We start from the raw sequence: 16,386 nt of genomic DNA, 5'->3' as shown, positions 1-16,386 counted from the left end.
CCAGGAAATACCTAAAATGGACCTATATGTATTGCCAGATGGATGACCACCACTACTAGGACGTGAATGGATCCGGAAGATACAATTAGATTGGCATTCCATACAGGCACTGAAGGTTGAGGCCAAAAAGGATGATGACATCACACCTGGACGACTGTCAAAAACGCTAACTGACGCACAAGAAGTGTTCCAGGAGGGACTCGGAACACTAAAAGGCATAACAGCAACGATTAAAATAGAGGAAAATGCAAGCCCAAAGTTTTTTAAGGCCAGACCGGTGCCTTATGCGATCCGACCAGCTGTCGAAGCAGAGCTGGAAGGGTTGGAACATTCAGGAGTACTGTCCAAAGTAGACTGGAGTGAGTGGGCTACACCCATCGTTCCTGTAATGAAGAGGTCGTTGAGTAATACACCTGGGGAACCAAAGAAGGTCCGCATCTGTGGGGATTTTAAGGTGACAATGAACCCAGTCCTTCACACGGTACAATGTCTGCTTCCACGGATTGAGGATATTTTCGCCTTGCTATCTGGAGGTAAACGCTTCACCAAAATTGATCTGGCCCAGGCGTACTTGCAAATGGAGGTAGAAGAAGCCTCGAAACAATACCTCACGATCAACACTCATAAAGGTCTCTACCAATACAACCGGCTGGTGTTCGGGGTAGCATCGGCTCCGGCTATTTGGCAAAGGGAAATGGATCATGTCCTGCAAGGGATTCCAGGGACCCAGTGTTATTTGGATGACATCCTGGTCACGGGTGAAAATGACAGTGGTCACCTCGCCAACCTGGAGAAGGTGCTCACTAGATTAAAGGAATATGGGCTACGAGCTAATCGCCACAAGTGCGAGTTTTTCCAGAAGCAGATCTCGTATTGTGGCCACGTTATTGATGAAGAGGGGTTACATAAGTCCCCTGAAAAGATTGAGGCCTAGAAATTCAGCTGTTTGCGCCAGCCGTTAGCGCCAGATTTCCGGCGCTATCCACTTAGCGCCCGGGCACCGCCGGATCTGCGCCTACGCCGAAATTCAGCTGGGCTTTAGCGCCGGCGCAAAGTGTTAGCGCCCGCTCAGCTGCGCGCGCATCTTATGACGTCATTCCGTCGTGCAACGCCGTTTGTGCGCCCCAAACCGGAAATTCAGTGGCGCCCGGCCGATGTGGCCGTGGCGCTGCTAAGAACTGTGAAATGGAACTCAACAGAGGCCCTGTGGGATTCGGGGAGCGCTAATTAAAGGGCACATCCACTCACCCATAAAAGCTAGCCATTTCGCTGCAATGACTTGACTGGTTTGGATTTCTGCACAGAGAGCAAGGCACAGAGATTACTGATTTCGGACACCATAGGAGAGGTATTTTTGGCTTCCAGCCAGTGCTTTGACATTTGCATCCTTGTGATTTTGCTGTTTGGAACTTTGTAATGGGGGCTGCATGGGGGGCCAACCCTCAGTTCCTACATTTTGTGCGAAGGGCTCGCAGACGCTTTGAGACAGGGCCAGGCATGCCTAGACGCAGAGGGGCCATTAGGCGTCGCCAACGTAGGCCTTACCCAGTCAGGCAATACCGGGAGCAGGTCTCATATCTCACCATGACTGCGGCACATTGTGTTAAGAGGCTGCGCTTCAGAAGGGAGGTGGTTGAAGAGATCTGCCAGCTGCTTCATGCAGATTTTCAGCCACAGCTCATGTCCAGGGCGTCTCTCTCGGTGGAAGTGAAGGTCACGGTGGCTCTCAGCTTTTATGCAAGCGGCTCCTTCCAAGCCGCTGCTGGGGACATCGCGAACATCTCCCAGTTCGCCGCGCATCGCTGCATCCGACAGGTCACCGAAGCACTTTTCGCGAGGAGGCACCAATTCATCTCCTTCCCCATGACCCAACACAAGCAGGAGCAGCGTGCATTCGGATTTGCCAGGATCGCGGCCTTCCCCATGGTGCAGGGCGCCATTGACTGCACGCATGTGGCTATGCGGGCACCTATCCACAATGCCGAGCAATACCGCAACCGGAAGGGCTACCATTCCCTAAATGTGCAGCTGGTGTGTGACCACAGGCAGCGCATCCTAGCTGTCAATGCCCGCTTCCCAGGAAGCAGCCACGATGCCTTTATCCTGCGACAGACTACTGTGGCTGACATGTTCCAGGCACAGCCTCCACCAAGGGGATGGCTTATCGGGGACAAGGGCTACCCTTTGTGCAGATGGCTCATGACCCCGCTCCGCGCGCCCAGGACCCCAGCGGAGCTGGCATACAACGAAAGCCATCAAGCCACAAGGAACCTAATAGAGCAAACGATAGGCGTCCTCAAGCAACGGTTCCGTTGCCTGGATCGTTCGGGCGGGTCTCTTCAGTATTCGCCGGATAGAGTCTCCCAGTTCGTCGTGGTGTGCTGCATGCTCCACAACCTGGCTATCCGCAGGACTCAGGCACTGCCACCTGACATTGCCCCACCACCTCAGGAGGACGAGCAGGAGGACCCTGAGGAGGAGGAGCACCAGGCCAGGAGGGAGCGGCAAGGTCCAAGGGCCGTCCGCCGGGGGCTTATTGCTCGACACTTCTAGGCCCCCTGTCAGGGAATGGCCTGACCCACTGAACGCAGCCGCTTCGCAAGCCCTCAGCCGGTTAACCCAACAACCACTTGAAACATGACACCTGCACATAGTGAATAAATAAACATCTTTATTTCAAAAACACAGGGCCCTTCCCACATGGAAGAGCAAAACAGAGAAGACCCCCAAAAAACAGTCACAAACTTCTGTCACTCCCAAAACCTGGGGAGGACTAACATAACATCACCATCCAAATGGCCTTCGTCACTGGCCTAACAAAAACAAGCCCCCCCAACAACACAAAGACCCCCATAAAACCAAAACACATAATGCCCCCCAGAACAGAAGCCCCCGCATCACCCAAACCCTCGCTCAACACACTCTATTCGGTGTGGCGAGAGGGCGAGTCTGTCGACAGCCGTCTTTTGCCCCGGCCCGTCCTGCTGCTGCGCCTCAAGCTGGGCCGTGAGGCTGTGGCGAGGCTGGGGGAAGGATCCTCAGGGCGACAAGGCGTCTCGCCAGATGCCCTTGGGGGTCGGCCTACACGAGGGCAGGCCCGGGAGGGGCCGGCTGGTGGCTGCTGCAGCTGTGGGTGGCCCTCTTCACTGGCTGCAGTAGCTCCTTGCACCCTGGCTGGGGGAGTGGCAGGCTCGCCTGCACCAATGGGGACAAGGTGGGTCATGCCAGGCGCGCGCTGGTCGCCAGACACACGTGCACTCGGCCGGCCTGGCCGGGGAGCAAGCGCGCCAAACTGTTGGTCGCCAGACCGGTGTGCGGCAGCAGGGCGGCGGCTGGCCTGGCGACGCCTCCGCGCCAGTGCGAGGGTGGCAGAAGTCAGTGCCCCAACTGCGCCGGCATGTCCCCGCATCTGCAGTGCCATTGTCTGCACAGCACCTCTCAGCTGGCGACTGGCGTGCTGCGCTGCCTCGAGTTGTTCGACCCCCCTCTCATGCGCTGCCACAAGGAGCTCCACCCCCCTGGCGTGCGCTGCTGCGAAAAGCTCTAGGCCCCTGGCCTGGGATTGGCCGAAAGCCACCACACTTTGAGCGAGGCTTTCGATGGCCTGAGGCATCTGTGCCACCACCTCCATGATTTCCACGTGCCGGCGCTCCGACGCCGCCGACATCTCGTCCAGGAGGCGCACCTCCTGGGCGACATCCGAGTCCGGACTGGAGGGCGCCTCCACCCTCTGGCCAGAAGGCTGGCGTGCCGCCGGAGCGTTGCCGCGTGCGGCCACGCCACTGGCACCAGGTTCTGCCCTCCCCTCCACCGCCTCCCCCCTCTGGGCAGAAGGCTGGCGTGCCGCCGGAGCCTTGCCGCGGGCGTCCATGCCACTGGGACCAGGTTCGGGGCTCCCCTCCCCCGCCTCCCCCTGGCTCTCCGGCACGCCAGACGTCTCCCCTTCATTGCCATCTCCTGGAGCGGAGGAGGGTTCCCCCGAGGTGGCGCCTTCCTGCTGCTCCTCGACGTCCTCCTCCTCCGAGGGCCTGGCTGTGTGGGCTTCAGGGAGCACCTCCTCCTCACCAGCTGAAAGCAGGAAGGCACAAGTGTAGCTTTAGAGTGAGGACAGGCCGACAGCGAGGGAGGCCGCACTGGTGCATTATGCGCATTTTTCGGCCAGTGGGGAAGGATGTAGATCTGATGCACGAGGGCAAGGATAGAGGTGCACCCGGTCCTGTCCTTACCAGTGGGTTCCAGTATAGGGTCGGCGTCGCCGAGCGCCACAGGCCCAATCACCGGGTGACGCAGCAGTCGGGCCACCCTCTCTTCCAGAGGCGTTAGCTCCTGGTAATCGCGAGGGCCTCCACCAGTGACACGCAGGCTCCTGGCGTTCCTCGCCAGCTTGGCCTGCAAGAGAAAGGAGGGCGTCTAAGTACAGTGTGGTGCCCCGTTGCTGTGTGTGAGGCCTGCCATGGTGGAATAGCTTGCACAGTGTGGTGCCCTGTAGCTGTGTGTGAGGCCTCCCATGGTGGAATAGCTTGCACAGTGTGGTGCCCTGTAGCTGTGTGTGAGGCCTGCCATGGTGGAATAGCTTGCACAGTGTGGTGCCCTGTAGCTGTGTGTGAGGCCTGCCATGGTGGAATAGCTTGCACAGTGTGGTGCCCTGTAGCTGTGTGTGAGGCCTCCCATGGTGGAATAGCTTGCACAGTGTGGTAAGTGCAGAAAGAGCTATTGATTAACATGCAAGTGCCATTGCAGCGGCAGCAGGGCTGGGCATTAGACCTTGGATGTCCCTTTGGCCCTAATGGGAGGTGCACATGCAAGGATGAGGGGGACATTGGAAAGGGTACTCACCTTGACCAGCCGACATAGGTTGTTGTATTTCTTGCGGCACTGGTCCGCACTCCTGGGAACATCGGAGTTGGAGGAGACCCTCCGGGCAATTTTGGTCCACGCCTCCCTGAACTGGCTCCTGGGAGCCTTCCTGCCACTAGCCGGGCACATGACCCGTCTTCTTTTGCGCACCCCATGAAGGAGCACACCCAGCGCATGCTCAGAGAACCGCTGGGCTCTTTCACGGGCCCTCTCCATGACCTCCAGGCGTTGATATGGCACACAACCAGTCCTGAGGCCTAGTTGCAGGGCTACAGCATGCAGGGCGTGGCTGCAGTCAAAGTTGACCCTTCCCCCTTTAAGAGCTGGCCGGCGTCAGGGTGTCTGATGACACTCACCACATGATCGCACCTGCGCTGCACCCGGAATCGGCGTTATTAGGCTGCATCGCCGGATTAGCGCCTGAACACAGGGTTCCAACGCCTTTTGCAGCGCTCGGCCAAAAAGTTGGCCAAATCTACTGAATTTCGGCGAGCTCGCCTGCACTTTCCGGCGGCCGCTAAATTTGACGAGCGCCCGACTTTAGCGCCGCAATAGCGTCCGAGCTGAATTTCTAGGCCTGAGGCAGTAGTCAAGGCTCCAGCACCAGAAAATGTGTCGCAACTGAGGTCGTTCCTCGGGCTGGTAAACTACTAACATAAGTTCTTACCAAATTTGTCTACAGTATTACACCCACTGAACACCCTACTGCAAACGGGGGTACCATGGAAGTGGAATGACGAATGTAAATGAGCTTTCCAGAAGTGCAAAGAATTGATCACATCAAAAGAGGTGTTGGCCCATTTCAACCCAGCACTACCAATTCGGTTGGCATGTGATGCATCAAGTTATGGTATTGGAGCGGTGCTGTCGCACAAATTCCCAGACGGGTTGGAGAGGCCAGTAGCCTTTGCGTCTCGGTCACTAACCTCAGCCGAGCGCAACTACGCCCAGATTGACAGGGAGGCCCTCAGCCTAGTATGGGGAGTAAAAAAATTCAACCACTATCTGCATGGGCAGAAGTTCACCTTGCTGACTGGCCACCAACCACTTGTCTCCATCTTCAATCCAAAGAAGGGCGTTCCGGTGATGACTGCACAACAGTTACAAAGATTGTCCCTTTTTCTAGGGGCGAACCAATATGAAATAGAATATAAAGGCACGAAACAGCATCGAAACGCTGATGGCCAACACGCCTGCCACTGCCTACTGTGGAGGAAGCACCAGCAGTGGACCCTATCGAGATATTTTTTCGTAAATAATTGAACGATTGCCAGTAACTAACGCGGATATAGAGAAGGAGACCCGCAATGATCCGACACTGTCTCGGGTATATGATTTGATGGTGAGGGGATGGCCAACACATGGCGACTCACTGTTGCCAGCATTCTCATCCAGAAGAGAACAGCTGTCAGTATGCCAGGGGCAGTGATGTGTGGATCCCGAGTGTTAATTCCACCCATGTTAAGGGAGAGAGTGCTCAATGAGCTTCACGAAGGCCATCTGGGAGGGGTGAAAATGAAAAGCCTTGCTAGGGCTTATGTGTGGTGGCCGGGGATCGATCAACAATTCGAGGACCTAACCAAGAGCTGCTCAGGATGCCAGAAGGTCCAAAATGCACCACCACTTGCCCCTCTACACCCATGGAAGTGGCCCTCCTCTCCATGGCAATGGGTGCATATTGATTTTGCTGGTCCATTCATGGACTCAATGTTCTTAATAGCAGTGGATGCTCACTCGAAATGGCCTGAGATGATAAAAATGTCCTCAACCACTACAGAGAAAACGATTGCAGTCCTACGGACCATATTTGCCAGGAACGGCTTGCCAGAGCAGATTTGCCTGAATGGGGTAATGGACCACAGTTTGTGTCCGAAGAGTTTCGGAAATTTATGAGAAGGAATGGGGTAAGGCATTATACATCTGCCCCGTATCATCCAGCCACAAATGGATTGGCTGAGAGGTTCATACAAACCTTTAAAAAGGCGATAAAGGCCATGTGCGATGATGAAATTCCACTACAGCATAAGGTGGACAATTTCCTGTTAGCCTACAGAAATGCGACACATGCAGTTACCAACCAGACCTTGGCCATGATGTTCTTTAACCGAAGGTTGAGATCTCGTCTGGATTTGCTCAGACCAAATGTGCGAAGAAATGTTGAGGATAAACAATTCCAGCACCTCAATGAGAAGCCGACAAGGAGCTTCAATGTAGGACAACCAGTCTTGGCCCGTGACTACCGAACAGAGAAATGGCAACCCGGAATGATATGCACACGGCAGGGGCCATTAATGTACACAGTGGATGTCAGGGAGAACATTGTGAGACGCCACGTCGACCAGATCTCAGCGTCACAGGAACGAATCAACCCCATGTCTCGCGTCCCTGGGGATGAACCCGACATACCGGTAGCATCTACCTCAGAAACAGTAGCAGTGGAAACTGATGAAATAACTGACGAAAAGGGGCCAGAATCGCCTCTGCACCAAGAACAAGAACCTCAGGAAAGGCGCTATCCAGAAAGGATCAGGAAGCCGCCCCAAAGACTGAATCTATAAATGGACTATTTCAGTTTAATGTGCATGTTAAAGTGTTAATTGTTATTTGAACATTATGGTACTGCTAATCTAAAAGGGGAGGAATTGTAGTGTATGTACCTTTAAGAGAGAACTACTTTTACAGCTCCTGTATACTGTAGTATACACACCTGTATATAAGCCTTGAGCATGCCTCTGTACTGTCAGTCTTTAGACTACCGTCCTCCAGTAAACACCTGTTGATTGTTAAGTTACAGCCTCCGTGTAGTTATTGGAAAACATCATACTTTAAGAATCACGGATTCAACAGAAAGCTACAATGCCGGACCTGGACAGAAACCTCATCCCGGATCCCTCCAGCAACGCCATCAGGACAACGTTGCATGGAAGGTGAGCACTGCGCCACCTATCTCCATGCCCCCCCCCCCAGACCAACTTCACTCGGTTAGTGTTACGGCCGTTTCCAGTGGCCGTTATCTGCAGACACCGGCAACTTTGCTGGCAAACACAAACTTTTCCCCCAATGTTTCCTCCTCACAGCTTACTTTCCCACCTAGCTTTGTATTGTCACAAAACTTGGATATATTACATTTGGTCCCCTCATCTAAGTGAAACTTCCGGCAGTGACGGCCTTGGTGATGTGGTCCCACACTGTTCTTTCTGGAGGGCCTCCTGGCCTCCGTGGGTAGCGGACTGCTCTTGCAGTGTTGACCACCTGCACAAAGCTGGAGTGCTGCATGCAAGACCCTGGGTGCCCCTTCCCATGGCTTGCTGAACCACTTGTGTTAGTGCTGAAGTAGTTACCCCATTGTTTGAGGTTAGGAAGAGACTTCAGCTTTAAGAGCTGAATATTCGCATTTGAGACTTTTTAACGTTCATTTTTTTTTGTTGAAAAGGCAGAAAGGGCTGAAAACTGCATTGCTTCACTGGGTTTTAATGTGTATTGCTTCAGTGTGCATGGCCCCTTTAATTCACAGGCCTTTTCGCTGGCCACAATTCCTTGCGAGCTCCACAGCCTCGCTCCCAGAGGCTGTGCGAGGCTCGAACGCCGCTCCTGGACAGGAACTCCGGGTCGGGTGCCTCCACCAGGAGGGCGTTGCACGGAAGGTAAGTACGGTGCCACCAATCTCCAGCCCCCACCCCCCAACCCCCAGACCAATTTTGCCCAGTTAACATTGCAGCCTTTTCCAGTGGCCGTTAACTTCAGCTGGCGGTGACACTAGCAACTTTACTGTAGCAATAGAATTAGGCTCAGCTGCTCAAATAGCCTATCAACGTTCACTGTATATGCTCATACATGAAGCAGAGCCACTCAAACAAGTTAACAGGAAGCTGCAGTGCTGGTGAAATGGGACCCCAGTATGAACTGCCACTTGGAGGAGAGGGGATGAAAAAATCTGAATAAAATGCTCATGTAAGTAATGCTTGTTGATATGTCCTGTAACATGCCAGTCCACTTCAAGCATTAATACCTCATTTATATTACAGTCTTGCCTCTGGATGCAGGACACACCACGGGTGGGAATTTTGCCAGCCCTGGGGAGGCGGGTAAGGAGGCGGGACTGCCAGGAAAATGGCAGAAACTGGGAGCGGGTACCAAACCCGATCCCTACCCGCCTCCGTGCCATCTTTCCAGGAGGTGGGTACTCGACTCGCGCTGGGACCCATCTCCTCGAGCCAGGAAGGGGATTAGAGCCACTTAACTGCCTGTTAACAAGCAGTTCACAGGCAGTTAAGAGGATTATCCCCATTTTACAAACACAAGTGTGAGCTTCCCGACGTCGGGAAACCCCGCCAGGGTCAGCGAGGCGAGCAGTGGGTCTGTGGGGGTCAGAGGGGTCGAAAAGTGCGCTGTGGAGGTGAGTGATGGGTGCAAGTGTGGAGAGGTAAGTATGTGAGGTGAGTGAATAGTGTGAGAAAATGTTTCCTTAGCTTTGTTTCTTCCTGCAGGCTTCAATCATTGAGGATACGAAGGCTCCGGCATCTCCACAGCAGAGATGACAGAATGGCTGCTGCATTCTCCGATGTAACAGCCATCTGTTTTCTGCTCAGCAAATAGCTTTGATGAGGTCTTGAATACAAGGACTCATCAAACAACAGAGAATGTCAGTGTTTGACAGCTTCTCAAAGCTGTCAAACGATGACAATTCATCTGTCAAAAAATTTTGACAGATGAAACGTCATACGCTGATGTTCGCTGTCACTGGCTTTTCCTTAATTGGCCTGCTGAGCCCGCTGAGCGGGCTTAACAAGGTCAATCAAGGGAAAATAGCGTGGGTTGGCCACAAGTCAATGGAGGCGGGACTAAAACCCACAAGTGGGAGTCCCGCCTCCAAAAGCTCCCCATTGACAAAATCCAGCCCCACCTTGTGGGATTTTTTCTTTCCTTTCCTGCATCATTCGCGACATGTGTGCTGCCCGAACCATCATTTTATTCTGACAACAGCCATGGCCAGAATGGTATCATGCAAACGTGATTTTGGATCAAGTGCTCTTGCGCAATTCTGGTTTTGACCTCCGCCAAGTTTGAACATATCTTACAGTGCAAGTGGACACATTTGGAAAATCAGACACTCACATGATGTTGAAGAGCTGATTCTACGTTAGAACTGGAGTGTGGGCGAGTCAAGGGTCCCAGAGACAGCAAAGCAAAAATTGTTGCAACAGACAAGTTACAAAAAGATGGGAAGAACTAAATGTGGCAAAGTAAAAACAATTGCACTTCACTCCAAATCAACGTAGAAGTTATTGTAATGTGTTATATATGAATTGCTGGCAGGGAATAGATGATGTATTTTCTAAGGGAAATGTGTCTGTTCTGTTCTGTGTAATAGATGCAGATCCAAATGAGCTGATTGCTCACTACATAACTGGTAAGGTATTGTGCAATTAGCACTGGACCAGCAATGTTAGGTGTATTTTCTGATTAGGGTCTAAAAAATTGATTGAACCAGTGGGTGCGGGGCACAATCCCTGCACCTGAATGGATAGGCTCGAGGTCTCATAAGATAAAAGTTGAAAAGGACATAGATATGACAAAGACCAGGGTAATAGATTGGAGAAAAGCTGATTTTGAGGGGCTGAGAATAGCACTTAGGAAAATAAAATGGGCAACAATATTGTCAAACAGTGATGGAGAACAGCAATGGGAAACATTTAAAACGGCGTTCAACAGAGTCCAGGAAAAATATATTCCACTAATAAACAAGAACAAGCTAAACACTAATGAGACTCCATGGATGAATAAAACTGTAAGGGAAAAATTGAGGGTAAGATAAGAGGCATACATTAAGTACATGGACAGCAGCGGAGAGCATGACAAGGAAGAATATGAAGCGATTAGGAGAGAAGTCAATAAAACAATTAGGGAGGCAGAGAGGAACTATGAAATTAAATTATCAAGGAACATAAAACAAAATAGTAAAATATTTTATAGGCACATCAATAAAAAAAGGAAGGCCGGGGTGGGAATAGGGCCACTAAGGGATGGCGAGGATAATACCACAGGTAATGATAGAGAGATGGCAGAGATATTAAATAATTACTTTGCTTCAATATTTTCCAGGGAGATGGAACAGATAGTGATGACATCAGATGATGAGATTAGTAATGAGTTAACTGCATTTAAAATAAAATGAGGAGATATATTAAATAAACTAATGAAACTCAAAGAGATAAAACCTCTGGTCTGGACGGATTACATCTGAGCATTTTTAAAGAATCTAGGGAAGAAATAGCAGAGGCATCACTACACATATTAGTAATTCATTAGAAAAAGGTATAGTGCCAGAGGACTGGTGGATAGCTAATGTATAATACCTATATTTAAGAAGGGAGATAGAGCATTTCCAGGGAACTATAGACCAGTCAGCATAACATCGGTGGTAGGAAAAATAATGGAATCCCAACTAAAGGAGAAAATGGAAGAACATCTAGAAACCAAAATTATAATAATAAATAGTCAGTATGGATTTCAAAAGAGTAAGTCTTGCTTGACCAACCTAATTTAAATTTTTGAAGAGGTACCGGAGAGAGTAGACAAGGGTAATGCAATAGATGTAATTTATCTAGATTTTCAAAAGGCCTTCGATACAGTACCCCATAATAAACTAATGAATAAGGTCAGGGAATGTGGAGTCAGGGGACAAGTAGCAGAATGGACAGCTAGCTGGCTTCAAGACCGAAAGCAGAGAGTAGGTTTAAAGGGTAGCTATTCAGAGTGGCAGAAGGTGGGAAGTGGTCTTCCACAAGGATCCATGCTGGGACCAATGTTGTTCACAATTTATATTAACGATTTAGACTTTAGAATCAAAAATACAATTTCTAAATTTGCAGACAACACCAAATTGGGGGGGATAGTCAATACTGAGGAGGACTGCAACAAATTACAAGAAGACATTAATAAACTTGCAGAATGGGCATATAATTGGCAAATTAAATTCAACACAGATAAATGTGAGGTATTACATTTTGGTAAGAAAAATAGAGAGGTCACATATTACCTGGAAAATAAGAATCTAAATGGGGTAAAGGAGCAAAGGGATCTCGGAGTACAAATACACAAATCACTAAAAGTATCGACACAGGTTAACAATGCCATAAGAAAAGCAAACCAAGCACTAGGGTTTATTTCTAGAGGGATAGAATTGAAAAGTAGTGAAGTTATGCTAAACTTGTATCGAACCATGGTTAGACCACACTTGGAGTACTGCGTGCAATTCTGGTCGCCATATTATAAAAAGGATTTACAAGGATGATACCAGAAATGCGAGGTTATACATATCAGGAAGGGATGAATAGGCTGGGTCTCTTTTCTCTTGAAAAAAGAAGGCTGAGGGGTGACCTAATAGAGGTCTTCAAAATTATGAAAGGTTTTGATAGAGTGGATACAGAGAGAATGTTCCTCGGAGTCCACATCACGGAAGACCTCTCCTGGTCCCTCAACACCTCCTCTCTGGTGAAGAAGGCCCAGCAGCGCCTATATTTCTTGAGGAGGCTGAAGGGATGTAATCTGTCACCCCCGATCCTCTCTAACTTCTACCGCTGCACTATAGAGAGCATCCTGACAAACTGTATCATGGTATGGTACGGCGGCTGTAGCTCCCATGACCGGAAAGCCCTGCAGCGGGTAGTCAAAACTGCCCAATGCATTACCGGCACCCGGCTACCGACCATAGAACATATATATCAGAAACGCTACCTACGGAGGGCATGGACCATTATCAAAGACCCTACCCACCCCAGCCACAGTTTGTTCGCCCTCCTACCATCTGGAAGACGCTACAGATGCATTTGCACCCGTACGACCAGATTTAGGAACAGCTTCTTTCCCAGGGCTGTCATCCTACTGAACTCCACAAATAAACACTAAAGCCTGCACATCTGCCGATGCACTTTATTCACTTTATTATGGTCATATTTATGCTAATATATATGTACAAATGTATGTTGAAATGTTTAAGTGTCCTAATCCAAATTGTACACTCTCGGGAGCCGCAAGCCTACATTTCGTTGTACTGCACTTGTGCACTAACAATGACAATAAAAGTTGATTTGATTTGATTTGATTTGAATGTTTCCACTTGTGGGGAACAGCATAACTAGAGGCCATCAATATAAGATAGTCACCAAGAAATCTAATAGGGAATTCAGAATATACTTCTTTACCCAGAGAGTGGTGAGAATGTGGAACTCGCTACCACAGGGAGTGGTTGAAGCGAATAGTATAGATGCATTTAAGGGGTGTTTAGATAAGCATATGAAGAAGAAGGAAATAGAGGGTTATACTGATAGGTTTAGATGAGGAAAGATGGGAGGAGGCTCGAGTGGAGCATAAACACCGGCATAGACTGGTTGGGCTGAATGATCTGTTTCTATGCTGTATATCCTACGTAATCCTATGTAATCCTCCTCTTGTTCAAAACCCTTCAAGGCCTCGCCCCTCCCTATCTCTGTGACCACTTGTTGCACCCCTACTATTGCTTAATAATTCTCCTTGATTTATCTAAAATCATTGCATTTTTCTTTTCAATATGACGAGAGGCTATTTCTTAACCCTGCGGTCTGGGACTTAGAATTTGCACACTAAATTTAATATTGAAAACATGGCTGCTCTAGTTATTACACAAAAGACCATACTGTAAAAGTTTGATTTTATAATTACTAAACCACTGAACAGCATTCAAAGTTCTAAGGGAAGTATATAAAATATTAAACTGGCAAGTTCTGACATTAATTCCATTTTAATATTCCCACTACTGTCCACGAGACATCTGCAATTATCTCCTCTTTATCATTTGTTAAAGAGGACATATGAAGATGCTCATTTCCCAATTAACCTCTAGGGCTAATCCACAACAAGCTAAGAGGTGCGTGTGATCTATTGGGAAGAGAATTTCAGCATCAACATTTTTTTTCTTTGAGGTCAGTGTAACTGTAATCGTACGAGGAAAATTTGAGCTCTGAATCTTGAACCCATGATCGTCTGTTGGCAAGCCAAAACCCACAAAGAATTTATAAGAAAACAATCTTTGGAGCAGTGAGTCAATTATAGCTCCATTTGCGTGGTTTGCTCTCTCTAAAAGCTGTGGTGAAAACGGGATTCTTACTTTAGCGTCTATTAATTAGAATTATATAGGACTGCTTTAGTATCCAACATGTCACTGTGTCACTGCTCCTTATGATCTCAGTCAGAATGATCCAAAAGCCTTGGTTGCTCCTTTTGACGAATTAGAAATGTCTGCCGATTGTGTGAATTACACTTCTGCTGAAAAGTATCACACTGTGACATTAAATGCTGGATAACCCTGAAAAGTGTCCTACTGCTTGTTGCATAGATTCTCCTCCAGTGCATAGCGTTTACCTGTAAATGTTAGATGAAGGCTTCAGAAGCCATTACTGGACAGTAAATCTTGTTGGGATAGGCATCACTTTATTACTGTGTATGTCAGGTATGTTCTTTTGCTGGCAGCTGCTCAAAGCTGAGTCCTAACTAAAAGTGATGAGCTTTACTTCGGAAAATGCTGAATGTCAGGAGGTGAATGGTCTTGACCTTCATATAATTAGTTGAAAACTTGCTGATAAGCATTTTCTTATTTACTCAGATAGAAATTGAACTAAAGGGGATTGAAGGATTTGTTCATCCTAAGGTAGATTCATATACTTTTATTTGTATAATCCATTTCAATGTTATACATTTAAATCAGCAATGGGATTGCCATCTCTGTTTGGAGGCATTCCTGGAGATTTGATCAGGTAACAATCTGATCACATAACGTCAGACCATGTGAGGACTGATCACGTGATGTTTGACCATGTGACATCTTACAATGTGATGTTTGGTCACGCGACATCTGACGACGTGATGTCTGCGAATGTTATTACTTTTACCTTATAGAGGTTGGGTCCCCTGGGGTTCACTATCTTTGCTTGTGGTTTTATGCCAGCAGTTGTTTGTACAAGTTCCAAGAACCAGGAGGCCACCAGCAAGAAAAGAAAGGAAACCGAGAGCACGGAAGAAGGGAAACCGAAGATGGGAGAGCGATTTGCAGAGGGGAAACCAGAAGTGGGAGGAACTTTCATTCCACCAGTAACTAATAATAACTCACTGAAATTGGACCGATAAGTTAATAGTAATACTTATAACATTCAGATTTCCCACATAACCAACAGTAATACAATGGCCCAGAAATTCGGGTCAGGGGTTTCCTGCGGGTGTAAGCCCCCGACCTGCACTTACCTTGCGCGCCGGCTGTTGAGTTGTGGGCCCGCATGGGATTCCGATCCTGGGCCTGCTCCAGCTGCCGGCACGCTGTGCTTGCGTATCCCAGGGGCGCAGTTAGTTCGATGCGTCCCCTGGGATCACTTGGGCCATGGGGAGCCAATCAGAGCAGGGAATGCTCCATTCATAAGTCTGACAGGAAGTGCTGTCAAACTTAGAAATACTACGGGCCCCAAAACATCAGTACATCTTCAAATAATTTTTTTTTTAAATCACATTTTTAAAATAAACTATAAATTACATGAAATAACTATTTTAAACAATAATTTAAATTTTTGAAAAAATAATTTTTTTTTCTAATGGGGCTAAAAATAAACTTATCTTTCTTTAAAGTATTTAAAAATAATAAACCTGTGGAAAAAATGTTTAAATTTTAATTAATTCACCACTTACCTTGTAAAAATGCAGGCCTTACGCCTGCTTTTTACATGTCTAACTTTTGGAGACTTACCCTCCCGGGAAAACTTGTAAAAAAAAACGAAGTTCGATGCGCACGTGCAGCCTCTCCCGCGCACATGTTCGACCTCTGAACCCCTGCTTTCAGGGGAATGGAAGTGCTGGTTTCCCGCACATGCGCAGTGCGTGCAGGAAACCGGCACTTCCATTGGGCTTACGGGTGAGTACCCCGTGCGTACTCACCCGTGGAGACCCGAATTTCTGGGCCAATAACTCACTGATAGTCTGTATGTAACATAGTAATAGGTGTAATGCCATTATGCCCTACTTGTAATTAGTAGTAATCATACAACCCGTTGATATACACCCTGAAACTACTGCCAAAATCCTCCTGCACTGCACAAATGGTACCTGCTTGAGCATACAAATTGCGCGATGACGTTTCTGGTGGCGACGTGGCTCTTGTTGTTGGCCAGCTGTGCAGCTGTGTCCATGTTCCTGACAGGAGCCATGACTGATGCAAGAATATTGGGCACAGACCTGCACGATACTCTGCCTGTGGTCGCAAACCAGCTGTATGTTGAGGGAGTGGTATCCCTTACAATTGATAAAGACGCTAGACTGGAGATAGGGAGCATACAAGGCAATGTGGCTGCAGTCAATGGCACTTTACACTCTGGGGAAGCCTGCTGTGCAGATGAAGCCTAGTGCTCTCTCATCCTGCTTCACTCTGTACATAGAGAGGAGATGTAGGTGTTCCTTCTGGTGTAGAAAGCCCCGTCCGGTGGTCAGACCAGCAACTAGTACCACACATCA

At 48.7% G+C, this 16,386-nt stretch overlaps 1 pseudogene; it reads right to left on the bottom strand.

Moving 5' to 3' along the window:
• LOC147110682 (uncharacterized) overlaps positions 1-16,082 on the bottom strand; it is a 33,739-nt pseudogene extending 17,657 nt beyond the window's left edge.
• Between the last annotated feature and the right edge of the window lie 304 nt (positions 16,083-16,386).

Source organism: Somniosus microcephalus, chromosome 11 (assembly GCF_052327205.1).
Source record: "Somniosus microcephalus isolate GS21.2 chromosome 11, FLI_Smic_1.0, whole genome shotgun sequence".
Taxonomy (NCBI): domain Eukaryota; kingdom Metazoa; phylum Chordata; class Chondrichthyes; order Squaliformes; family Somniosidae; genus Somniosus; species Somniosus microcephalus.
This window is presented reverse-complemented; position numbering and strand designations above follow the sequence as displayed.